The following is a 27294-nucleotide window of genomic DNA, read 5'->3' as shown; positions in this document are numbered from 1 at the left end:
ATGCCAAAGACTCGCAATGGTAGAAGCACACAAACACACATACAAACATTCATTCATTCAATACTCACACTCATTAGCTCGCTCATAAGCGCTCCACCAAATCGCGCCCCAACATTGTTTGTTTATTGAATTTGGATAAAACCAACAATCAAACCGCAGATAAGTAATCCATAAACAACAGCAACAACAACAACAACCAAAAATCACAATGTTGTCATATCAACATTTTTATTATTGAGAAAGTTTGTTTTGTTTGCAACAAACCCATAAATTTGTTGAAGCTTGGCGCTCCCAGCAAAGGTGTTGTTGGTTGTGGGGCCATAGAAGAGGTCGGTCTCATGGAATTAATGTTATTGCAAAGAAAAAGAGAGACAACACAATAATAAAATGTATAAACATTGTTTATAGGTATGTTGGGTATGTTGCCGCTATGGAGTTGCCAGACATTTATTTACTTTATTGACAAATAGTACACGAATTTTGTGGAATTTTGGGCAACATGAAAAGTTGTATGAAATATTCGGTATGTTCGTTCACTTTTTAAAGTGGTAAGAGTGCCAAAAGTGTTACAAGATGCGAAGAGCTTAATTTCAGAGAACGGCTTACTTCTAGAGAACGTTTTTCGAATAAAAATTTTAAATGCGGAACATTCTTATACGTAAAGAAACAGAGCTATTGCACAGAAGATATTGGGTAAATTGGTAAATTGTTGGCCAAAAAGTGTGAGATCAGAGTGAGTTTTGGAAATTCGTACGTAAATATGTACTACAGTTTATGCCACTATAACAATTAGACTGTCGGCATGCACCGTTTTTATTTTATTAATTTTTTTTTTTTTTTGTATCCATAGTATTTCAGAAAAATTTAGAAATAAAACAATAACTTAATACTTATTTCAAATATACAATTTACCTTAATTAGTGTAGCATACGCCCCATGATCCGTACATGAATAATAAAAGAGATTAAGTATACGACACAATGAAAGATATGACACATACAGCTGTGTTCAACAGGAGTGCTCATTCACACCAAGGGAATGGTCGAATAAACATGGTTAAACTTACCCATTTTGGTTTATTTTGAATTTGTTTAACATTGTTGACACCCCAACAGTTAATTGATCAGCAGAAATTTGGCAATCTGTTTTAAATTATTTACTGTTTACACCAACATTATAAATCGCCTTCAAATTTGTTGTTCACAAAAATAGGAGTGCGGAAGAAACAGGACAATAAAAATATTTTTAGTCGAGTTTAAGATCAAAATTGTCTATATTTTAGTTTACAGTAGTGAATCCAATAGATTTTATGCGATTTGATGGCTGTTTGAAAACAAAGTCCTTTGGAGGTAGCCTAAAAACATGTGATTGTCCTTGCAGCTATTTTTTCGTATATTGAGCACTTATTGGGCAAATCAATGAATTTTGTAGACAAGTGATTAGTGATTAGAGTTTTTTGATGCTCTGGCTGTTATCTCGAACAATATATAATGATCGGTATCCCGGAAATTCGTGTATTTTGATCCTTGAGCCAAGTTAAAGCCGGTTTCCATTAACTCTTTACGTAAGGATCGGTTAAAAAAGCGTATCTATAAGGCAATAATTTCTCGATCAAGTGATGTTTTTAGGTCCTTAGCATCTTAACTGCACGCATAATTCATTATATGGTTCATTTTTGAATAATTGGATGATTGGCACATATGAGACATTTTTCAAAACGCTTTTTTGAGAAGGAAACTTTAAAGACAAACTTTTGAAGTTGGCCTAAGATTATTTTTATTAGGTTTTGGATGGTATAATAAACAGTTTTCTAATGAAACTAAGCTAAATGAAGTATTTTTGATTGAAAAACTAAGTTTATATTGAAAAATATATTACGGCATATACCAACCATAGTGCAATCCCTGCCTGCCTATCACTAAATGGTTCAAAGTACATTTCAACCGTTCACGTTTTAAACATTTTTTGAATGGAAGCGAAATTGATTGCATACACAAGGTAATCATCCTAAGGACATCCAAATATTATTTGGTTGGGGAAAAAATTCCTTATAGATACGCTTTTTTGGCCGATCCTTACCTTAAGGGCTAATGTAAACTGTCTTAAAGTAGGCTCAAGGATCAAAATACACAAATTTATGGGATACCAATAATTATATATTGTTAGAGATAACATCCATAGCATCAAACAAATCTAATCGTTAAAGCTTTTGTCTACAAAATCTATTGGGTTGCCCAATAAGTGCTCAATTTATGGATAAAATTTCTGCAAGGACAATCGCCTGTTTTTTGGCTACCTCCAAAGGACTTGTGTTTTCAAACAGCAATCAAATCTCATAAAATCTATTGGATTTACTACTGTTGACTAAAATATTGACAATTTTTATCCTAAACTCAACTAAAACTATTTTTATCGTCCTTTTTCTTCCACACTCCTATTTTTTTGAACAAAAACTTTAATCACGATTTATAATGTGGGTGTAAACAGTAAATAATTTAAAACAGATTGCCACATTTCTGCTGATGAAAATACTGTTGGGATGTCAACAATGTTAAAGAAATTCAAAATAAACCAAAATGGGTAAATTTGACCATATTTTTTTACCATTTTATTTTTTTGTATGGGCGCTCCTAATATTTTGAACGCAACTGTAAATGTGTCCAACAGACTATAAAGATTTTACTGAAACCTTTTGAAATAAATTCTAAAAAATTCTATATTGCATTATTTTAGAAGGTAGTATTACATGGTGTTATTCAATGCATTATGGATTTTTTTAGTAGTTATTTCAAAAGGTTCTTGTTAGATCTTTATAGTCTGTTTGATTTTTTGGCCATGTCGGCAAGGCCGTTTTGGCGCTGAGCGCCTCAAATAGAATTGGGTAATGTAGTTTCTAGTTCAGTGTACTAGTTTCAAAATGAATGAGTAACGTCATAAAATCAAACGTTTGATATTACGTATAGGCAGTCTGTTCATACAAATAATGTGGATGATTGGAACTGCATAGTGAACTAGGTAGTTCCAATAGCTCATTTAACACCACCCTACCCATAAACATTAATAATATCGCTCAATTACTCAAAAAGTGTCACATCTCAAAAAATCCAGTTTCGAGAAAAACATGTTTTAATTTGCCGATTGTAATTTGATTTCCCAACTTGGTTTGCCAAGTGCTAGTCAGATATCAGTACTAAAATTCTGTGCAAGATCATGCATGATCTGAAGTATTTTAGTGCTTCATAAACTTGATTTATTTCAAGCAACATGAAAATTTGACTTAAAATAAAAACGCATTTTTTGAGTTATGCCACTCTTTGAGTAACTGAGCGATATGGCTCATTTACCGAAGGAACGTCTCTCTGGTAAATTGCAATTTCCACATCCTAGTTGGATTAAATTTTAAGCTCCAAAATAGTTTTTATTTAAGCTAATGAGGGTATATGACGAAAAGTCAAAAAATTTAACATTGATGAAGCCAAGGTTTGCACTATTATAATACGCGAACTATTCAAGTGTACCACGAAATATGACCATAGTTGGATCAAACGAAATGTTTTTAATCAAAGCTCAAAAATGTGGCTAAAAAAGTTAATTTGCGCGGAAGCTATGACCGCGTAAATGAATAAAAATACGTAAAAACACGTTGAAGGAAACAAGTTTTTTACGATGTTATTCGATTGGCGGTTAAACCTTTTAAATTACGGATATCTGTCCAAGGTAAAAGTGGAAGAATACAAAATGAAGATTACACTTCTAATGTATCACATTTCAAAATCTCCACTACATCCACCTTTTATGGATGCTGACATTTTGAAGCCAGATTTAAGGTGTTTATTGTATTTTTTATCTAACTGCGACGCGCATTCGGATATTTTAGAAAGCATATAATATTACCAAAGTACTCGCAATTACGCATAATATGATATGTATATTGACTATGTAGCCCAGATAGCATCACAGTTTTCCACTACCAAAGACCAAACTTTAGTGAGATATTTTTTCGAAAAACCCAATTTTTGGGTACAGTATTTACAATATCTTTTTGATTGTGCTGGAACCCCAAGATATTTTAGTTTTTTGACGGTCCGGATCATGTAAATCATAGATCGTGAAAATCCATCCACTAGAACGGCGAAAACAGCAACTGCAAAAATAGAAAAATGTGCATAAAATGGTTTTGAAAATATCGCGGATTAAATCGCGCTGTCTGTGGATCGTTTCCTTTTGCGAAAACAGCGGTTTAAAAAAATTAGTGGCATGGGAGCTTTATACGATTTATCCCAAAAATAGTGTGTGATGCCACATTTCCGGTTCTTGATGGATTTTCTCGAAATAGGTTTAGATCGATGTATTTTTTCATGGATGATAGTGAAATCGGATGCGCATAAATAGTGTATGTACTTTGTGCAAATTATAAGCGTTATACAGTTTGTTGCACACTAAACTGCAGACGATGCTATATCTTAGCGGCCAAAGTAAATCCTGGCAAATGTGTACAAATTAAAAGAGAAGAATACGCTGTATTTGTAAACCGCATGCGTATCATGTGATTTTGAGGATTTCGCGATTTACACGCACTTCAAAATGAACATTACCCGGTACCATATCATCCGCTAGATGTAAGCGTGTATTCGAGAAGTGATTAGAATAAAAAATGTGATTTTTTGCGTGAAATTTAACTAAAATAGAAGGATAATTCCGACCTATTTTTCCTACAATTTTTTAAAAAAACTCACAAAATAAATTTTAATAAATATTTTCTCTTACAAAAATTTTATACATTTTCCCAATATACTTTTTTGTTTTTGCTATAACGGATTTGTATAGTTTTGGTTTCATTTGAATCTTCGCGATGTTCAGATTACGTACATATTTTTATAAATTTTTCAGATGCATAAACATGTTGAATTTTATTAAAACAAGTTGCAAACTACCAATTGTTTTGAATACTTTCCTAATTTTCGCGAAAATTTACAACTTTTTCACTAAAGTTATGGGACCTCAGTAAACATATAGTATGTAGGAAGCCATAAATTAACACTGTTTCCCAATATAATGAATAGCGTTTTTATAAGATTTTTTTCTAATAATAAGAATTGAAACCGCCATAACATTTGCGTGCAATATCCAAAATTAGCATCTCGAACAGATTTGAGAATGGGAATTTGTTCTTAATCCATGTACCAAAAATCTTTCATGTAGCGTCAAAAAAATTTTTAATTTTTTTCAAATGGAATATTAAAAAATTCTGACTTTTCCTCATATACACTTTCATACGGGCAAAATGTGCCTCATCGAAATAATGGTTTTAGACACCAAGTATGTTTGGACGAAATGTGTTTCAGACAATTTGGAGTTGATTTAGCCATGTCCCAAACTTAGTTCGAAGTTCGAAGATGGGCTATGTCGGTCCACTCCTTCCGGTACCTCCTCCACAAAAGTTCGGAAATGTGTGCGCACGATAACTCTTGAAGGAAGTAACCGATTTGGTCCATACTTTGCACATCGTGAAGTTTCTACCAGACTAAGATGAGGTTCCAATATGGACTCAATCGGTCCACTCCTTCGGGTACTTCCCACACAAAATTTCGGAAAAGTTTAGTTTAGGACCTGTTCACGAATTGCTTTGATTTTTGTTGTAGCACCTTGTATATACTGACAACCCCCCAATTAACGGTACAAGTTTCATCAGGGGCAAGTCCATACTTCCTGAGAAAATAGCCTGAAAGGTGCAAAAAACAGTGTGTAGTGGTTGGAGCGCAAGATAAATCTCGAACGAATCTTCCGATTCGGTCCAAAATTTGGCCTTCGTCATATTTTGTCTAAACATAGTTTAAGCTCAAAGATGAGCCATAGCGGTCCACTCTTTCAGGTACCTCCACCACAAAAGTTGAAAAGTGTTCGGAAAAATTGTGCGCACGATAACTCTTGAAGGGAGTGAGAGATTTGGTCCATTCTTTACACATCCAAATATATCTACCAGATATAGATCAGGTTCGAATATGGACTTTATTTCTCCACTCCTTCGGGTACCTATCACACAAAATTTCAGATAAGTTCACTTTAAGACCTGCTTCCGAATCACTTTGATTTTTGTTGAAGCAACTTGCAGTCGCTGCCTCAATTACGATGGTAAAAGTATTTTTAGGAGCAAGTCCATAATTCTTGAGAAAACAGCCCGAAATGTGTAAAAAAAAACCCTATGGCACCATATTAAGTGGCTGGAGAGCATGATAACTCTCGAACAGATCAACCGGCTTGGTCCCAAATTTGGCTTCGTCATTTTTTTCCAAACTTCAGTTTCAGTTCGAAGATGGGCATTACAGGTCCACAGCATACGGTACGTCCCTCAATTAAAAAAAAAAAATCACCAAAAAGGTATGCACGGAGTCTCTTGAACGGGTCAACCAATTTGGTCCAAACTTTGGATCTCCTAACATTTTGTCCAAAACTTTGTTAAACTTCTAAAATGGCCATTTTAGTTTTCTTCTTAGGATACCTCCCCACATAAGTTCAACATTTGTGTCTAAGTGCAGTTTAGGGTCTGTTCGAAAATCCTTTGGAAATGAATACCGGTGCTGTTCGATGTGATCCTGTTTAAAGCGATATTATGCTTTTCGTGGACAAGTCCATGCTTCCTGGCATACTGGTCCAAAAGTTATACGAAGACCTACTGAATACGATATCTATCGAAAAGATATGACTCCCAATATAAGATCCACTTCGATAATGGACTATGTCGGTCCATTCCTATAAGTACCTCCTCCGCAACACTTTTGAACTTTAATCCTAATCCACAATTTGTCGGCAAGTTCAAATGTCCAAAAAGGGTTCCAATTCACTGGGCTGAGGGTATATCTCTGTCGGCAAAGCCGATTGATACTTTTTTACTTGTTAGAATTTCGGATCATTATGTCAGGAAGTATGAATTTTCAATTCTCGAACAGCTTTAAACTCCATTAAGCCGAAGAAGTTGTCTGGTATACAGTGCCCGAAATAAAGATAGGTTCACATGTAAATTTCTAATTTTTTCATAATTCATATGACTTTTATAGGATTTTATAATTTTGTATTATGGAGTTGGGCACTCCCCATGATGTCAATATATCAATTATTTGGTTTTGCGACAAAATAAAAAATTAAAAATTTTTTCCGTTATTTTTGGTGCGAAATAATGATAGGTTAGGGGCAATTATTAGGCATTTACACGCATGAACTCGAGGAAAACTTTTTACAAATCGTTGTTTTTTAGATAACCGGTGTCCAACGACTAATTTGGTTTGGAAGTTGTCCCCGAATTATTTTTAAAATGCAGATAAGTTAGACACTTTAAAGCAGTTTTCAAGAAACACATTTTTAACGTGAGAGAGGAGGTAAATCTGTGGTTGTCAGAGGCAAGGATAATTTCAATTTGCATGAAAAGAGTAGCAATCAAAAAACTAAATCCAGTTTTGTAAAAAGTTTCTTAAATTGGGCGCCAATTTGAACGTCAAAAAAGCCTGTAGGGGTTTCAAACACCACTTTGACGTCAAGAATGTCTTATTTTTCCCATTTATTCGAGTTAAAATAATTTTGCATCTCAAAACAACAGCCAATTTGATCTTTACGTATAGAAAATGCGATGTAAACAAACGTTACTAAGCCCAAATCGACCTAGGAAAAATACAAAAATAAGCAAGTAAAACAGCAATCGAGCCTGAAGAAGAACAGACGTAGGTTTAAGTAAAAATGTTTATGAAAAATGGATGGGAAATTGTTTGAGTAATAGAAAAAATCCATCCCAGCCATTTTTCATGAGAGTCCACATGATTTTTAGATGAAATCTGGCGGTTTTCTTTTATGGGCTCGGTTGCAGTTTTACTTGGCAATTTTTGTATTCTTTCTAGGCCGATTTGTAGTCCATCCACGAACTTAATTTAAGTTTTAGAGAAAAATACTACGATGTCCAAAGGCTGGACCAATGTCAGTCACTCCTTTCAATGCCCACCATGTCCACAAGGTATTATGGGTCTTTATTTCAGAGAGTTTGGACTTGCGTGCAAGGAATAGTTTGGGTTAGTTTGAGAAAAGAAACGATAAAACATTGCCACATGTGCGTGTGGACATATACTTAAGCCAGAGTAGGCCTGTTTTTCGCTCTAATTTCGAAAGTTTGGAGGAGATTATTTAGGTTATTTTATTAAGTTTTCATCATTTTAGAAATTCTGTGGCATAATCTTTTAAACTTTTAAACTCGCTTGCTCTAATTTGTATAGTGTCGTTTAGCAGGAGGTGGGTTCTCAGGGTCGCGAAGGCTGGGCAATGACAGAGATAGTGTTCCAACGTTTCGTCATTCTCGCCGCATGCTCTGCTTTCTGAACAATCTATTCTGTGCTGGTGCGCTCATAGCCCTATGTGTCCCGTAAGGATAGCTGCCAGTCTACTAATGTCTTTTTTATACCCTCCACCATATGGAGGGTATAATTAAATTTGTCATTCCGTTTGTAACACATCGAAATATTTGTCGGAGAACCTATAAAGTATATATATTATTGATCAGCATAAAATTCTATGTCGATTTGACCATGTCCGTCCTTCCGTCTGTCTGTCTGTTGAATTCAAGATACAGCTCGCAATTTTAAAGATAGAGGGTCAAAATTTGGTACAGAAGTTTTTATTACTTGCAGGATGGTTGGTACTGAAAATGAGATATATCGGTCTACGTATTGATATAGCCCCATAGAACGGTACCTCCCGATTTTCGGTATTTTTAAGGTTTTAGCTTTATTATCCTACCAAAATGGCTGAAATTTGGTACGTTGTCTTCATTAGGGGTATAAAACTTTTCCCCAGAATTTTGTCGGTATCGGTCCACACCTTCATTTAGCCCCCATAGAACGGTACCTCCCGATTTTCGGTATTTTGAAGGTTTTAGCTTCATTATCACACCGAAATGGCTGAAATTTGGTACTTAGTCTACGTTGGTGGTATAAAACTTTCCCCCAGAACTTTGTCGGTATTGGTCCATGCCTTAATTATAGCCCCCCCCCCCCCCCCCTAGAACGGTACCTCCCGATTTTCGGTATTTTGAACGTTGTGGCCTCAATATTCCACTGAAATGGCTGAAATTTGGTATTTAGACTTCGTTGGGGGTACTCAAACTTCCCCTTTAAATTTCTGGGTATAGGTCCACGCCTTCATATAGCCGCCATGGAAAGGTACCTCCCGATTTTTCGTATTTTGAATGTTGTGTCTTAAATATTACACCAAAATGGCTGAAATTTGGTATTTAGTCTTCAATGTGATATAAAACTGTTCGCCAGAAATATGTCTGTACAGGTCCACGCTTTCATATTGCCCCATTTCTGACTAAAATTCGTCGGTATAGGTCCACTTTTCGATATAGCCCCCATAGAACGGTACCTCCCGATTTTCGTAATACTGAAGATTGTGACGTCAATATCCAACCGAAATGGCTGAAATTCGTTATTTCGTCTTCCAAGAGTTATAAAATATTCCAGAAGAGTATTATCAGTATAGGTCCACGTCTTCCTATATCCCCATAGAAGCGTACTTCTTGATTTTCGGTATTTTTTATGTTTTAGCCACATTCTCTTACCGAAATATAGGAAATTTGGTATTTAGTCTTCTTCGAGCCTAAAAACTTTCCGTCAGAAATTTGTCGGTATAGATCGACGTTTTGAAATAACCCCCATAGAATGGTGCCACACATTGTTTTACCGAAATTGCTGAAATTTAGTATTAAGTCTTCTTCATAAACGAAAGGAAACTAATTATTCCATTTTTCTTCAATACAACTTGTGGTGGAGGGTATAATAAGTTCGGCTATTATATTCGTTCTGGTTACTCATTAATATTAACTATATTTTTTGTCCTCGTCAGGGTTCCCGCATAGGATTTTTTCTCTTCAATATTCCAGAGGGATATATGAGCATTTTTAGCCCATGCCATTAACTCTAGATTCGCCTCTTGGCTCCGTGGCGTGTTTTGCCAGAGAGTTAGCTATCTGCTTTCCCCTAATCCCTGAATGCCCTGGTACCTATTTAATGTTTACCGAACCATAATGGGAATAGTTGTTAATCGACTTTTTACACTCCAAGACAATTTCAGCTTTCACTGTCTTGTTCGTTATAGCTTTAATAGTTGCTTTACTGTCCGTTAGGAAGTTTACAGAGGTTGACTTTATGTTAGCGTTAAACCAGTTCTGATTTCGACCTGAGGATCGTGTAATGATCTAGCAGCCAAAGAGAGATTCTTGTTTCCTGGTGTACGATATAGAGACCCAGGTCCGTCTGCTATACACAAGAGAAAACATACTACTTGCTAATGTTGCCAACTTTGACATCGAAGGTCTATCTTTACGAGCATTCGCAGTCATCTTTCAAACAAGTCGGATAATAATGTTCCGAAATAGGTTTGGATTGAACAATATCCCGCTACCACGTTCTTAACAAGTAGCGGCAAAGTATTGTTGCTCCAATTTTCAGATGAACAAACATTTATATTTCTTATTTCGAGTCTTTATTAGTTCCGGTCCATTGAAAAAATTCATGAAATTATGCGTTTCTAGATCGAGTTCGATAGTAGAGTAAAATCATTAAATTGCTGTAGTGAGAAATCTAAGATCTAAGAACGTCTAGTTTTATAAAATTTTTTATTGAAATCCGCTCTAGGGTAGACCGGGACTTACTGACTGTCATTAAAAAAATTGAATTTTTGAAATTAAAAACTTTTTGGGAAATAAAAATCTTTATCACTTTTAACTTTGTAAGTTTTATTTTCAAATCTTACAGTTCTTTATGACCTTTTCTGAAACATTGTAAATATTGATGATTCTCCGGTTTAATGCCAACTATGTGTAAATAACAAAATTTCATCGAAATTGCTAAACCAGAAAAACAATACACTTACACATATCCACACTCATTTGAACACAAAATAGTTTTTGTACCAATCATGTGAAAAGTTTTCCCAAGAAACACCTTGAAAATTAAAAGAACTTTTGCGTCTTCCTTCGTCGTAATTGTGGCATGTCGGACGTAGTTAGTTCTCTCTTCATGGATATTCCCTCTGATTTATTATTTTTGTTCGTGTTTATGTGGTGTTTTTTGTTGTTTCAATTTTAGTTGGTCTTAAACGTTTTACTACCAAACGGCTATAACGATTACATTGGGTATCATAGATGACCTTGGCTGTGGTAAAAGTCATAATGGAGAAAAGTTAATTAGTTCTTGTTGCTATTAGTTTTTGTTCTTTAATAAGCAGAAGTGCATTGCAGATGGAAAGCGGAAGGAACAAAACAACACTCAATTGCTGTACTTAGCGGCAATTTGTGTTTTGTTTGTAAGGACTAAGACAAGGATTCAGTGCTTAAACATTTTAAACGAGGCTGACATAGGGAATGATAGATACCGACCAACGGCTCTGACTGGCAAAGTCCAGGATGCATATCTTGGTCCCTCCATCAACTCCCTTTAGACTAAAGGTAGGGTCACATTAGGCAAATATTTGCTCCAGCGACCGGCAGTGTGCGCTTATTGAGAGCAAGTGAACATAAATTTCAATGCATTATTTTCGCTCACTTGCTCTCAGTAAGGACACATTGCCGGTCGCTGGAGCAAATATTTGCCTAATATAACCTTACCTTAAGAAAATATTTTTCAAAGCACTAGGGAAACAGCAAAGTGTCATATGGAGTTCGACACAACGAATCGAAATAAAATTTTTTTAGACAGGAAACGAAGAAATCGTGCTATAACGAGGAAGAAAGACAAAAAACACTAATCTGTTTGAAATCCTGTAAGAGTAGGACTTAATAGAAAACATATTTGGAGGGAAATAGTGTAAGTGACTATACAACAAATGAATGGTTATTCCAAGCAATATATGGTTATTGTCGCATGTGGGCCTTAGTACTGAATCTCAATCACTTAGATCACTGGTTTCATTATCCTTTATCATTGATGTTGTTATAGCAAACCAAACATATTTTTTTCTTTACCCATGTCACCCGTCGTTTAACAAAGAGTCATTACTCTCCTAAAAATCGTCTCTCAACTATGCGTTTATGTTTGCAAAACTTAACTACACTTAATGTTTACTTAAATACGTACATCGTTTTAATAAACTTTTGGAAAGAGTAAATTGGCACTACCAAAAATGCCGGAGAGTGCCATAAATTGCTACACCCTTTTGTCATAAATGTATTTATTTGCTTAGGACAGACCGCTTCGTGCACATTTAATTTACTAAATTGTTAATTGTCTCTTATCCTTGACTCGAATTCAGTAAACGCTCCTTAATGTTGCGTCATAACGAAATGGTAGTAGAAAAAACACACTAAAGTAAAGTTCTTTTTTGGTAATCTTATGTACATACGGATATTCTACTCGCAATATCTTGAAATATTAATTATAAGCTCAGAAATTTTGAGCTTTTAAATTCTACGAACAGGAAGGGATATAAGACTGTATGCTCGCTCTTACTATAGAGTCATAAATCTGCTCCCTATTGCTTATAAGATAGTGTCAGGGATATTGTGTGAACAACTAAAGTTTATAAACGAAAAAATTGGGTCATACCAATGCGGTCTTACCTTATCTTGCGGCAAATCCTAGAAAAAATCAAGGAGATGCAGCTCGACGTTTACCATATTTTTGTCGATTATAAAACAACCTTCGAAAGCCCTATACGCTTAAATGTATTCCAAGCCATGTCTGAATTTGGTATTCCTGCAAAGCTCATTCGGCTTTGTAAGACGATATCAACTTATAACCGTAAAAATGGGAAAGAACTTCTGCGAACAATTTGGTACCAAAACAGGTTTCAGACAAGGAGACAGACTTTCGTGCGACCTTATCAACATCTCGCTGGAAAAAGGCCATACGAGATGTAGATGTTAATAAATGCACAAATACACCAACATGTTACTTGCTTGTTCCGAGTACATTGACGCCATAGGACGATCAGTAAAAGAAGTAACTGATACCTTTAAAAAAGTCGTAAAAGAAAATCCTAAAGTGGGTCTGACAGTAAACGGTGACAAGACCAAATTGATGGTATCGGTGGGCAAATCATCCTCAGAACTCGGATTTTGGAAGGGTTCTTTTTAACCTCGCTTCCAAAAGAAAGGTTGCTGCTTAAGACCCTTTCACGAGGAAAAGGTGATCCTTAAGACAATTTCCAGAGTAAAGGGTGCTGCTGAAGACACTTTCTCGAAAAAATGGTGCGTTTCCAGATGAAAGGGTGCTGCTTAAGACCCTTTCACGAGGAAAAGGCTCCTGCTTAAGACAATTTCCAGAAGAAAGGGTGCTGCTTAAGACAATTTCCAGAGGAAAGGGTGCTGCTTAAGACACTTCCCGAGGAAAGGATGCTGCTTAAGACACTTACCCCAGGAAGGTTGATGTTTAAAACTCTTTCTTGAAGAAATGGTGCTGCCCAAGACACTCTCCTTAGTAAACGGGTGCTTCTTAGGGAAGGGTGCTTCTTAAGACCCTTTCTCAAGGAAAGGGTGCTGTTTAAGACCCAAGGAAAGGGTGCTGTTTAAGACCCAAGGAAAGGGTTTAGTTTAAGACCTTTTTTCACTGAAAGGATGCTGTTGAAGACCCTTTCCTGAAAAATAAGTTTACCGGTCTAGAAAAAAGTTTGCTAAATTATATTATAATAGGTTCTGATTTGGATATAGCTACCATAAATCTTTTCGCCCGATTTTATATATTTGGTGCACCAAACACCCAAATTCTGTCCAATTTTGATGCTATTTGAAATGTGTAACGGAATTCAGTCTAAAAAAGTTTGCCAGATTATACTGAAATCGGTTCTGATTTGGGTATAGCTCCCATATATATTTTCTTCCGATTTCATGATTCTGATGCGCCAAACACGATATGTGTGTACATTTTTATTATGAAATTCGGACAGATAGCGAGCAGTCTATAGCAATACTGACGTATTAAAATTAGTTAAGATTACTAAGATATAAATCCGTCTGAATTCATGTATATGTACATCTTCTTTCATATTTAATTAGCTCATAAGCCGTTATATATACCGGAAACATGAAAGGCGGCCAAACAAATCCACTGTTTTACTACTGCGTGGAATAAGGGAAGGGAAACTATGTTGTATACATATTCACTGTGGTGTGGGGTATCATACGCATCAGTGATAGCACACGAGAAGACAGTTGAGTTCATTACTTGTGAAACAAGTAAAAAAGTGTCAGTCGGCTTTCCCGACAGATATATACCCTCAGCCAATGTGAAGTGAAACTTTAACCTACGGGCAGATCGAATGTACGACCTTTTTGGATATTTGAACTTTCCGACAAAAATGTGGATTAGGAATTAACTGCACTAAGACACAAATGTTGAACTTTTGTGGGGGAGGTAACCTTAGGGAGGACCTATATGAGCCATTTTAGAAGTTAAACTAAATTTTGACAAAATATTAGGAGATCCAAAGTTTGGACCAAATTGGTTGCCCAATTCAATTGATATCGTCCTAGCATTTTAGTGACATTTTTTAAATAATGGGGAGAACTACCGGAAGTTGTGTGTGCTCTCAGACCGCCACATATGGTGACATAGGGGTGTTTTAAACCTTTCGGACTGTTTTCCCAAGAAATATGCACTTGCCCCTGAAAAACTTTTACCGTCGTAATGGAGGTAGCGAATGCAAATCGCTTTAACAAAAGTCAAAGTGATTCCAGAGCAGGTCTTAAAGTGAACTTATCCGTAATTTTGTGTGAGGAGTAGTCAAATATAGTCCATATCTGGTAGATACATTAGGATGTGTAAAGTATGGATTACATCGGTCACTCCCTTCAAGAGTTATCGTGCGCACAATTTTTCCGAACATTTTTGAACGTTTGTAGGGGAGGTACCGAAAGGAGTGGACCGATATGGCTTATATTCGAATTTAAACTATGTTTAGGCAAAATATTAATAAAGCCAAATTTTGGACCGAATCGGTTGATCCATTCGAGAGTTATCGTGCGCTCCAGCCAGCCAGACAGACATTGCTAAATCAACTCCAGAATGTGGTTAATTTTCCATGACTCAAAAAATTAACGTTGTGGGAAATTGTCGGCATCATAATGGAGAAATTTCGGAAACCATTATAGAAAAATTTCCAGTTTTTCATTTATGCAAATTACTATTACTGTATGTATTATTGATGATTTCAGCATTTCATCAATCCATTCCTCTAGAATAGAGGAAATTCCTGTGTTGCTGATAATGTATGGAATTAAGCTTAACATTATTGAAGGCCCGTCTATATCGAGAAAAGCCGCAAAGGTGAAGTTTGAATTCTCCATATTCTTCTCAACGTGTCCAACCCCCTAATTTAGATGTGCAGAGATCTACTGATATGCATGGGATTTAATTGTGCTCTAATTTTCAGATCCAATAAACTTTAATAAAAAAGAAAAGAGACTAATTAGTCTACAGTCATTGGGTAATTTGTGGCTCGGCTTCCCGAATGTAGATTACCTTCACCTCTTTCCATCGACCGTGTATATGCAAGAAACGCATGCAGCCCTCAATAATCTCCATCAGGATCGATAGTGCTGACTCCGCCACATTCTGAAGCATTGCCGCTATTATACAATACGGTCCCGGTGATTTGTAAGGATGAAAGCTGTTAATCACGCATTGAAGTCTTGAGAGGCTAGTTCGTCTGTCTATCAGTTGTTCATCCTCCCCAGTTCTGGTTTCATTGTGACATGTTGCAGGCAGAACACCATCAAATTCCGCAAATTCTGAAGCATTGCCGCTATTATACAATACGGTCCCTGTGATTTGTAAGGATGAAAGCTGTTAATCACGCATTGAAGTCTTGAGAGGCTAGTTCATCTGTCTATCAGTTGTTCATCCCCCCCAGTTCTGGTTTCATTGTGACATGTTGCAGGCAGAACACCATCAAATTCCGCAAATTCTGAAGCATTGCCGCTATTATACAATACGGTCCCTGTGATTTGTAAGGATGAAAGCTGTTAATCACGCATTGAAGTCTTGAGAGGCTAGTTCATCTGTCTATCAGTTGTTCATCCTCCCCAGTTCTGGTTTCATTGTGACATGTTGCAGGCAGAACACCATCAAATTCCGCACAAATGGCAAAGTGAACCCCTTATAGTAAATGGGTAGCCTACACAGAAAAAAAATTGTTGTCATTTCATAAAAAAAATTCAAATATTCAATCAAAAATTTATCGATTTTCCGGCGATAAAAAATTGTCATATTGACAAAATTCGATAAAATTATTTGATCACAAAGTAAAAATATAGGTTGATAAAATAAAATTGTAATATTGATTAAAATATTTATCGATTTTTTTTATTTTGAACTGATAAAATATTTCACATATTGACAAAAATATTTATCAAAATATTCCACATTTTGCTTGATAAAAACAAAATATTTTCTTGATTAAAAAAATTGTTGAATGCATTTTTTCCAATCGATAAAAAAATATTCATATTTACAATAATTTTTTTTTGTTAAATACAAACCCAAAAGCCACAAAAAAGATACATACACACATTTATAAATGGTGGTGGTTATTTATTTAATTGAAATGCCAAGTACAAAAGCAACAACAGACTCCGCATAGGTACATAAAAAATAACAGATGAAAGAAAGAATAACGGAAAGGAATAATTAATAACAGAAGTAAATAATTATTTAGTGCACCTCTCTTTTAATAAAAGAAAACATATAAATCACTTTTAAATATAAAATACAGGGAACATCGTTGAACGCTTCTCTTTGTGAAATAAACCACATTCTTCAGCCACTTTGAAAATCATCAGCGGAAAATGGGTATCTGTAATGTGAGAAATAGTACATCCATACATATTTCAAATATATAAAATGTTTTGATGTTATTACCAATATCACATGCGTTTGCTTCTTTGTCCGATAAAATATTCTTATTATCCTTTTTATACCCTCCACCATAGGATGGGGGTATATTTAGTTTGTCACTACGTTTGTAACTACTCGAAATAATCATTGTAGACCCCACAAAGTATATATATTCTTGATCAGCGTGCAATTCTACATCGATATACCCATGTCCGTCCGTCTGTCTGTCTGTCCGTCTGTGGAAATCACTCTAGCGTCCGAACGGATTGACGTAGGTTGATGAAATTTTGGGAAAATATGTTATATTTACGTAGGACTTTTGGTGTTGAAAGCGTGCTATGTAGGTCCACGCTTTCGTATAGCCCCCATACAAAATGACGCGTGACGCGTCGTCGTTTTAAGGAATTTTTAAGATATTTGGCCCATTTTACCACCGAATTGGTTGTAATTTGGTACTTTGTGTCTCCAGAGGCCAAAAAATATTCCTACCAAAGTTGGGTTACATAGGTCCACGTTTTGGTATAGCCCCCATATAAGGCCCCATATAAAGTACGCGTCATTTTAATATATTTTGAATGTATTAGACCCATTTGACCAAAGAATCGGTTGTAACTTTGTATTTTGTGTTTCCAGAGGCTAAGAAACATTTCTACCATAAAATGTTTATATAGGTCCACGTGTTGATATAGCCCCCATAATACAATATCTCCCGATTTTCGATATTTTGAACGATTTAGCCTCATTATCACACCGATATGGCTGAAATTTGGTATTTAGTCTTCTTTAGGCGTATAAAACTTTCCCCCAGAAATTTGTAGGTATATGTCCACGCCATCATATAGCCCCCATAGAACCGTACCTTCCGAATTTCGGTATTTTGAAGGTTGTGGCCACATTAATCCACCGAAATGGCTGAAATTTGTGGTGGAGGGTATAAAAAGTTCGGCCCGACCGAACTTAACGCTTCTCTTACTTGTTCATATTCGTGAATTCAATTATAAAATGTATTGGCCATTTAATTTACTTGACAATCACCTTTGCTTTAAGAAAACCCACAAACACAGATTTATTTCTGCACTACCGATCCACATACAACGACTGCTTTAAAGAAACTGCCAAAATAAACCTAACTGATGGTTCAAAAATGTTATCTGCCTTCCTTAACCACCAAATAGAAAATAACATGAGAACTCGTACGGTTTTTTTTCCTACCCACTTCGTTTGTTAGGTTCATAAAAATCAGCAACAAAAAAACTGTAACAAACTTATTGTATAAATACAAGCCTTCACCCGAGCACAAATAAATAAACAAGCCAAATGCCACACAAACGCACCATCCCTCCATGCCGCAAAAATTCCATCACCATGCTTTGAAATATACATAGCAAAGACACACACATCTCAAGAAAAAAAATTCAGCACATTGTTGTAGCGCTCTTGAGAGCGCCATGCGACAAACGTTGAAAACCATTTTAACTACAGAAATTTATTAATAACCATAAACAAATTTCAATAAATTATTTGTTTGAAATCGTTTATTGATCGCTTTCTAGTAACATTTTCATGTTTGATAAACATTTTCCCATTATGTTCGTAATATTTTATCGCCATTCGACAAAAATATGGGGATAAAGATTTTAATCAAAATTTCCGGGGTGGCTTTTTTTCTGTGTATAGTTCAGAGTTAGTCCAGGTATCATCGCTCCGTTTGACACTACTTATGGATTTGGGATCCTTAGATAGTATTTTGCGAAACCTAGCCGCTTCATTGACTCCCTCTACACGCAAAAAAAACGGGCCCTCTAACATATGTCCCAAACATATTTTGCAGCAAACATATATATGTTTGCAACACTCCCAAACATAATATATGTTTCGGTCTGCAAACAAATATATGTTTGGGTGGAAACAAATATATGTTTGGGTGCAAACATATATATGTTTGGGTGCAAAGATATTTATGTTTGGGTGCAAAGATATTTATGTTTGGGTGCAAACAAAGACATGTTTGGGTGGAAACAATTTTATGTTTGGGTGCAAACATTTTATATGTTTGGGTGCACAAAAATACAAACCCAAAAGGCACAAAAAAAACAAACACATGCACCAGTGGGCGCTTACTGAGAGCAAGGGAGCGTAAAATTCAATGTAAAACACTTTAAAATGTGTGCTCACTTGCTCTCAGTAAGAACTCACTGGCTATCTCTATAGTATACACACAAATGTTGTGGTTTTTTATTTAAAGGCAAAAGAACAACAAACACATAGGTACATACCAAATTCCAAAGAAATACATAACACACTTTAATAAAAGAAAAACTGATTGAAATAATTTGTAAATAGTCACACTTTTAAAAAGGAAAAATATATAGAAACGTAGTTGAACGCTTCTTCTTAGTTGTGAAATAAAGCAAATTGTCCTCATAGTTGAAATCATCAGCGGGGAATCGGTATCTAGAATCAAATGATTATGTAATGGAATAAATAAATATGGATATGCCATATTTCAAATATACATAAGTATGTATGTAATTACCAATATTAAATGCGATTTCTTCCTTGTCCAATAAAATAATTCCATTCAACTTTCCGATTCAATTATAAAATGTATTGGGCATTTAATTTACTAAAAAACACAATTTCTTTAAGAAAACACTCAAGCAATCGAAAAACACAAAACACTGATTTATTCACTCACTTTACCGTCTTGACTCAACAAAGGCAACTAAAACACTGAAGAAAGAAAAAACAAAATAATTCATACCATTTCTTCTTATCCTCTTCGCCTGCTGTTAACAACAACAAAACAAGAAACACACGAGTTTGACGCATACACGCCATCAAAGCACCAAAGCCCCCTTCTTTGCTTCTACGTCTTCTATTATTCAATACACACAACTCTTTATTATAAAACAGCATTCCGAAGCTGCGAGAGCACTGTTATTACTCTCATTGACAAACATCCTCTCTCCACACATGAAAAAAATGTTCTAACATAAAAAATATGTTTTACCCAAACATATCAAATTGAAATATGTTACAAAATGTTGCAAACATATATTTGTTTGGACCCAAACATATTATGTTTGGATCCAAACATATATTTGTTTGCAACCGGTCCCAAACATAAATTTGTTTGGATCCAAACATATTTCTAACATAAATTTTTCTGCGTGTATAGATTCTCAAAAACTAACCCAGGAGCTCCGCTTAGCTTTTCTAATTAAGTTCTTGCAAGTACTTCTCAGTTCTCTTTTACTAAACAAGTCTGTTATCGAACAGCATTTTTTAAAATTTTGTACAAATTTTGGGGTTATCGACCAGCCCTAATATTATTCATTTCTAAGTGTTTTTATGCTCTACACTGCACATTGGTCGCAAATGTGAATTCTTTGGCCAAAAGTCAATTTTTTGACATTCTTATTTTGAGTTTTTTTCTTCGCAATATTAAAGTAAACACTCCAAAACAACAAAAACAATGATTGTTTATTCCAAATTTGCATTTACCGTTAGACGAGAAGGAATCAAAGTAGAGATTTGTTTACTGTGTTGTTTATCGAGTTGAGTGCGCAGTATTTTGTGATAATTTGTGGGTTATAAAATCTCAATAAGTAAAAGTGTAAAGGTAAAACTCAAATATGGAGAAGAAAGAAGAATGTAAATAGAATCATTTTCCAAAAAGAACAGAAGAAAAATTCGGTCTAAGAACAAAGCTATCAACTTATTTCTGGAACACTCTTAAATTCTTACATTTTGTTTCAATGGTAAAATTGTTATGAACCGAAATAATTTTGATCGATGTTAGAAAAAAACCAAAAATACTTTGATGTGTATACTTTAATAAAAAAATGATTTCAAGGTGCGATTCGTTGCGATAAATGATGCACAATTTTTTCAGGCTACATCAAATTCCGAAATATTTCATATTCGGCTGGTACAAAATTAATTCTAAGAAACACAATTTTGAACCGATTTTCCTGAAAACTTGGTATTTTTATTTTGATAGTCCAGAGAATATTTCCACCAAAAATTGTCGACATAGGTCCACGTTGGGATATAGCCCCCATATAAGGGTACCCCCAATTTAAGGTAATTTGACCATTTTAGCCATATTTTTAAGCCGATTTAGCTGTAGTTTTGCATTTTGATTTCTTAAAAGACATGAACCCTTCGCACCAAAAATGATAAACATAGGTCAAAGTTTTAGTTTAGACCTCATACAATGGGATCACCCTGTTTAATATATTTTAACGGTTTTTTGGAAATTCAGGATGAAAATAATTCTGAATTAATATTTTGTGACAGTAATTATAAATAAAACTAAACATTATTAAAAAGGAGCGTACAAATAGTTTTGGCCAGAAAAATTGGATTTCGGACCAGTGTGCACTGTTAGGTTGTAGTATTTGTGGCATTTGCCAAAAATTATAGGCCTAATGTGCACCTTTAATTATTTCGTTTGAAGAAAGTATTGGTGAATTCCTAATAAATTATCCTTATACACTAAAATATACCAATTTGCTCAAATAGAAAACAATTAAGGTGAATTTATTTAAAGACTTGCGTGATGTATCCGCAAAATATTTCTAAGAAAAGTAAAGTCGAATAAATAATAATTAATCATAATTTGTTGTTGCTTAAATATAAACACCATAATTATTAATACAACAAATTCAAAAGGAAGTCTTTGTGCTGAGAAGAAAAACAATTGGTGGTGCTCATATGATAACGGAAAATATGGAAATGTTTAAATCAACATTATTTTACTTCTCAACAACTAATTCACTGAACTGAAATGTTATAATTTATTTTATATTACTTACTGTTTACACTGCTTTGTTAAAATGGCAATAAAATTTCAATTAGCATAGTATTTGAATAAACCCAATTTATCTAAAGACCCTTTTGTCTTTGGTGGTAACCCAAAACAGTATATCACCCTCGAGTTTTTTTATACCCAATAATATTTCCTGAGCGATCTGTTTTCAGATATTTTAACAAATCGGTGTAAATAGTATATTCGCCTTCTGTGTTATCTTGGTAAGTTCGTCTTGATGAAGACTAGCGCATTTGCCATAACTTTTAACGTAGCTTATAGTACTTTTAGATTTAGAATTTCCACTGTTTTCAAATGTCAATTCATTTCCTATGCAGCAAATAAATAACATAGATAGCTTATTGAGTTAAGTCCATCTGCGAAAAACACTTAATAAACAGGTTTGTTTATTTTAAAAAATATAATTTTTGTAAATTTTTTCTCATTCATAAATTTGCCACAAGCAAAAAAAAACTCTTAAGAATTGCACCAACGCTTGGCACTGTATGAAATACTTTATCATAAAACATTATTTTGCATTACTTCATTGCTTTATTATCTCATTTCAATTGATTTCATAAGACAATGAGATCACCAATCTGCAACCAAGAAGGTTTTGAAACAACACGCTTCAATAACAATACAAACATACGAGTACATAAGTATGTTTGCATGAATTAAGTGATTGCTAAAATCATGTTGATAAAATGAACTGCATTCCTTTCACATTTCAATTCAATAAAATGTCCTTGTGAACCTAGTACAGATGTTTCATATACAACAGTTTATCGGGAACCTGACGTTCCATCATAGGCAAATCTTCTATAACATGACGTGATTCATTTTTTAATGGCACTACATATAGTTTTATGCTGCACACTGGGATGCGGCTTTTGGTGTACCGATTACTTATTTATTTCCCCTCTACAGAACATTTATTCTATAAGCCGAACTAAGACTCTCCTCTCTATTTGTTGCTTTTCTTCTCCAATTTGGAATACCGTGTATTTCGATCTCATCTTCCTCTTGTTTACTCTATCGAAGCCTTGGCTTTCCAGTTCTACGTGTACCGCCATGCGGCCCGCATTTATAGGCCTTGTTAGCGGGTTAATTATAGCTCATTCTTATGATATGGTCCAGCCAACGTAATCGTTGTATCTCGGGGTTCATGCGATTTCGATATTATCCGTCAACGCATATTGGTTCGAAGATTTTTTCTGCCAAACACACCAAACACTGCCTTTCTGTTTGCGCAAGTACCCAGGCTTGGCACGGGTAGTATTAACTTTTTGTAAAGATTTTTTTGTTTAACGAAATGTGGCTTTGTCTTAAAACTGCTTACTTAAGTCAAAGTAGCATTTGTTAGCCATGATATTAGAGAAAAAATATGATTCAGGCCACCATATTTTGAAAGAAAAATATATATTATATCATATTCCAATAATATAATTTTTGAGACATTTTAAAATGTCGTGGTAGCAGCAGAAAATATGTTGTGGTTTAATAATTTTAATGGCATGAGCAGGACAACGGTCATATGCTTCTTATAAGCGCTCGTAAGATATATCTTTGGTCTGTTCGTCCTTGTCTTCAGTGGGAGCATGAGAGCAAATAAAACTGATGTTGAAGAATTTTGCTTTTATCCGTATTGTAGCAAGTCTTCATTCACTGGGGTGAAGCTGGAGACAAAATGTTTTAACTTCCGACCAACTACAAATCCGCAACCAAACTCCTACTTTATGTCATAACAACTATAACACTGTGCAACATTATTAAGGTGATCTTGTGCAAAACTGAGGATTTTTTTGAAAGTACAGACCCAAACGACAAGAAACCCTAGTTGGGTTTTGTTGTGTCAGATCCAGCTCAGATTTTATGGCCCCATCTTAACATGGTTAAATATTGAGTTTTTTAAGAAATTCGGGGATATATCTCTGAAACAATGCGAATCTTCTTCTGATCTCTGAAGCAAATTTGTAGATAAAGACAAAAATAAAATATTTGGAGGAATAATAAACTAGAAATAAAAAATAATTTAAAAAAATTAAGTTTCAGTGTTTTATTTAGAAGTGCACTTAAAACTAAAAAATAATTTGTCGCTTAGCCTCAATAAATATATTCTTTCTTATGATAGAATCTCTCAAATAAAACGCTTGCATTTAAATTATGAATGGTGGCAAAATTAAACGGCAAGCGTTTTATTTAAGAGATTCTATTATGAGAAAGAATATATTTATTGAGGCTAAGCGACAAATTATTTTTTAGTTTTAAGTGCATTTCTAAATAAAACACTGAAACTTAATTTTTTTTAAATTATTTTTTATTTTTAACTTTTTAGTAAATACATTTCTTTGACCATTGAGAACCCCAAATGCCGAATTAAAGTCCATTTGAGCAGAAAATGTAGATTAAAATGCTTGAAATTGAGTGGTACCGTTATATGGAGGCTATATTAAACCTTGACCTACGTCCTTAATTTTTAGTGGGAAAATTTCTTGGACTATTGAGAACTCCAAATGCCAAGTTACAGCAAAATCGGGCTAAAAATGAAGACAAAATCCTCAAAATACCAGAAGTCGGGTGGTACCGTAATATGGGGGCTATAGAAAAAAATGGACCCATATTGGTTTTGGTTTCATATTCATGTATTGTCATCTAAATCTGAAATATGTGCAAAGTTTTAGTTCGATTGGCCAACTGCAACCGTGCTAAAAATCAGTTACCAGATTTTAAAAGGGGGTCAAGTTAGACACCGTGAAACACTGTAAGAATGGACCAATATTAGTTTTGATTTCATATTCATGTATTGTCATCCAAATCTGAAAAGTGTGCAAATTTTAAGTACGATTGGTCAACTGCAACCGCGTGAAAAATGAGTTACCAGATTTGAAAAGCAAAATACCGGAAATCGGGTGGTACCGTTGTATGGGGGCTATAGGAAACAAAGGACCCATATTGGTTTTGGTTTCATATTCTTGTATTGTCATCTAAATCTGAAAAGTGTGCAAAGTTTTAGTTTGATTGGTCAACTGCAACCGTGTTAAAAATCAGTTACCAGATTTGAAAAGGGGGTCAAGTTAGACATCGTAAAAACACTGTAAGAATGGACCAATATTAGTTTTGATTTCATATTTATGTATTGTCATCCAAATCTAAAAAGTGTGCAAATTTTAAGTTCCGTTGGTCAACTGCAACTATGTGAAAAATGAGTTACCAGATTTGAAAAGCAAATTAGATAAAACACTGTAAAACAGTGTACAAATGGACCAATATTGGTTTTGATTTCATATTTATGTAGTGTCATCAAAATCTAAAAAGTGCACAAAGTTTTAGTTCGATTGGTAAACTGCAACTGTGTTAAAAATGAGTTACCAAATTTGAACTAAACACACACCAAAGCAAATTAAACAAAACACTGTAAAAACACTGTAAAAACACTGTAAAAATACATTTATTGCCTCAAATTTCAAAATATATGCAAAAATTCCACAATTTTTATACACTTTGCACCGTATCTCCAAAACCGTTAATTTTTTCTGAATACTTTCTTTTGGAAAAATTATCCCTGGAATGTAATACACAACTCTTCAGAACATGTCGTTGTTGTAAAATGCCTCTATCCCGTTGTTTTGAGTATATTTTTCAACGACGATTTAATAAAAATGTCAATAATATGGTGAAATCCGAAATGCGAGAATAAGCTGTTGGTGTGAACTGTGTTTGAAATACATACGTGTTATAAAAAATATGATGCAAAATACCGCTGAAACAACATGAAGTAAGCATTTTAGAGTTTCAGAATGTTCTAAAGAATTGTTAAGAACTTTATTTGGAAGATTCTTGAGAAAGGTTACTTGGTTCAACTCCCAATAGCTTAGCCGATACTGACCAGAATTTCAGCAATTATGTAAAATTTTCTATATTTATAGATTTTGATGCCCTAGATGGAGCTTTTCTTATGTGGTTTTTTCAAAAGATAAGTTCAACTAATTTAGGGCAACAATATTGTTAAAGACAGCAAGGCCAAATTCCTATTCGTTTCTGAGATAAAGGCCTTATAAATGCAAAAAAGTGTAGATTTAGCCCGGTCTAGATGAGGCCATAAAATCCGAACTGGATCTGACAGGACAAAACCCTATTAGGGTTTTTGTAGTCTAAATATGTACTTTCAAAAAATGCATACTAGAAGTTGTTTGCATTTTTACTGTAGTCTCCCTTGTCCCGTATGGGATGTTTGTGGAACAATTATTATAGTGTAATACAATGTGTCACCTTTAGGTGTTATTTTGACATCTTTCTCAATACTATCCCATGTCCAACCCAAATTCTTAACGTTCTTATGGGTGAACGGACGGCACTACCTTTAACGGGTTCTCCCCAGTTGACACCACGAGGAAGTCAGTGTCCACTTGATATGAGAGATGGACCAATATAAGTTCTAGGCTTTGGCATGTTAAAACCGGTCAGGGCCGTTGCTTGGTATCTTCCATACCCTATGTCGCCTAATGAACTGATCGCCCCACTTATATAGAGGGTGTTTTTTTAAGCTAGATAGAACTTTAAATTGTAAAAAGTAACACAAAAAATTAAATTTTGATGAAACTTTTTTTTTATTTGTTTCAGTATACTCTGACAAATCATCAGACTCACGCTTGAACAACGCAACGAAATTATCCAAATTTACTTTGAAAATCAGTCGTCGTTGGGCTCTACACGCAGAGAAAAAAATATGTTTGATCCAACAATATTCCAAGAGCAAAATATGTATTGTTAACATATTGTTGGATTCCTCATGTAGTATTGTAAATCCAAAAATAGTTTGTGTCAACTGAACAATATTTCTCTCTTTTCTTCGAAAATTTGTTTCTCTTCTCTCGCTATTCGATGCCGTGTTGAAAAAACAATTTTGGGGAGTTGTGGTGAGTTTGTATGACATGCTGCCTTTACCTTTGTTTTTGTGTGTATGTACTTGTGAGACTCTTATTTTTATTTGTTTCTGTTTTGTTTCATTCTTCTTTCCTTTTCATGTTTGTTATGGTGTTTAATTATTCCTTATGTTGTGGTGGGTTCTTGTGGCTTTTTGTTTGTCTTTGTCGTCAGACAATGCAGCAAACCATGTATTGTGTTCATCAATGATTGTAATATTATACGCGACATTTATATCCAAGTTATGCGAAAAGTGTATATGAGAAGTATATGCACTCAAATCAAAAATTTCTGGGCTGGTTTTCTGTATTGACAATACTTTTTGTAAACAAAATTAGAATATGATAGTTCCTACAATCGGTATTGTTAACGATTTTAACAATATTGCGGAAATTCGAAAGTTGTTTTTGTTTTCTATGTTTGGAACAAAAGATGGTATTTTTGGATTTGGATTACAATGTTTGAACAAAACAAATACATTTTTGGAACCAAAACATATATTTTTGTTCCAACAAAAGCGAAAAATATTTTTTCTCTGCGTGTAGAGCAGTTGGCAAATGACCCGTTGTTTTATCGCAAAATTGTGTTCAGCGATGAGGCGCATTTTTGGCTTAACGGGTTTGTTAATAAGCAAAATTGCCGCATATGGAGTGAGACCAATCCACAAGAGACCCTACAGACTCC

At 34.6% G+C, this 27294-nt stretch overlaps 1 protein-coding gene across 1 annotated transcript in view; it reads right to left on the bottom strand.

Moving 5' to 3' along the window:
• The window catches only part of LOC141388597 (uncharacterized), a 73132-nt gene that overhangs the window by 37042 nt on the left and 8796 nt on the right, over positions 1–27294 (bottom strand). The window lies entirely within an intron of this gene.

This window comes from Musca autumnalis, unplaced genomic scaffold (assembly GCF_047663935.1).
Source record: "Musca autumnalis isolate F117 unplaced genomic scaffold, ASM4766393v1 scaffold_1, whole genome shotgun sequence".
NCBI classification, from domain to species: Eukaryota; Metazoa; Arthropoda; class Insecta; order Diptera; family Muscidae; genus Musca; species Musca autumnalis.
Note: the sequence above shows the minus strand (reverse complement) of the source record. Positions and strands in the feature narration are given on the sequence as shown.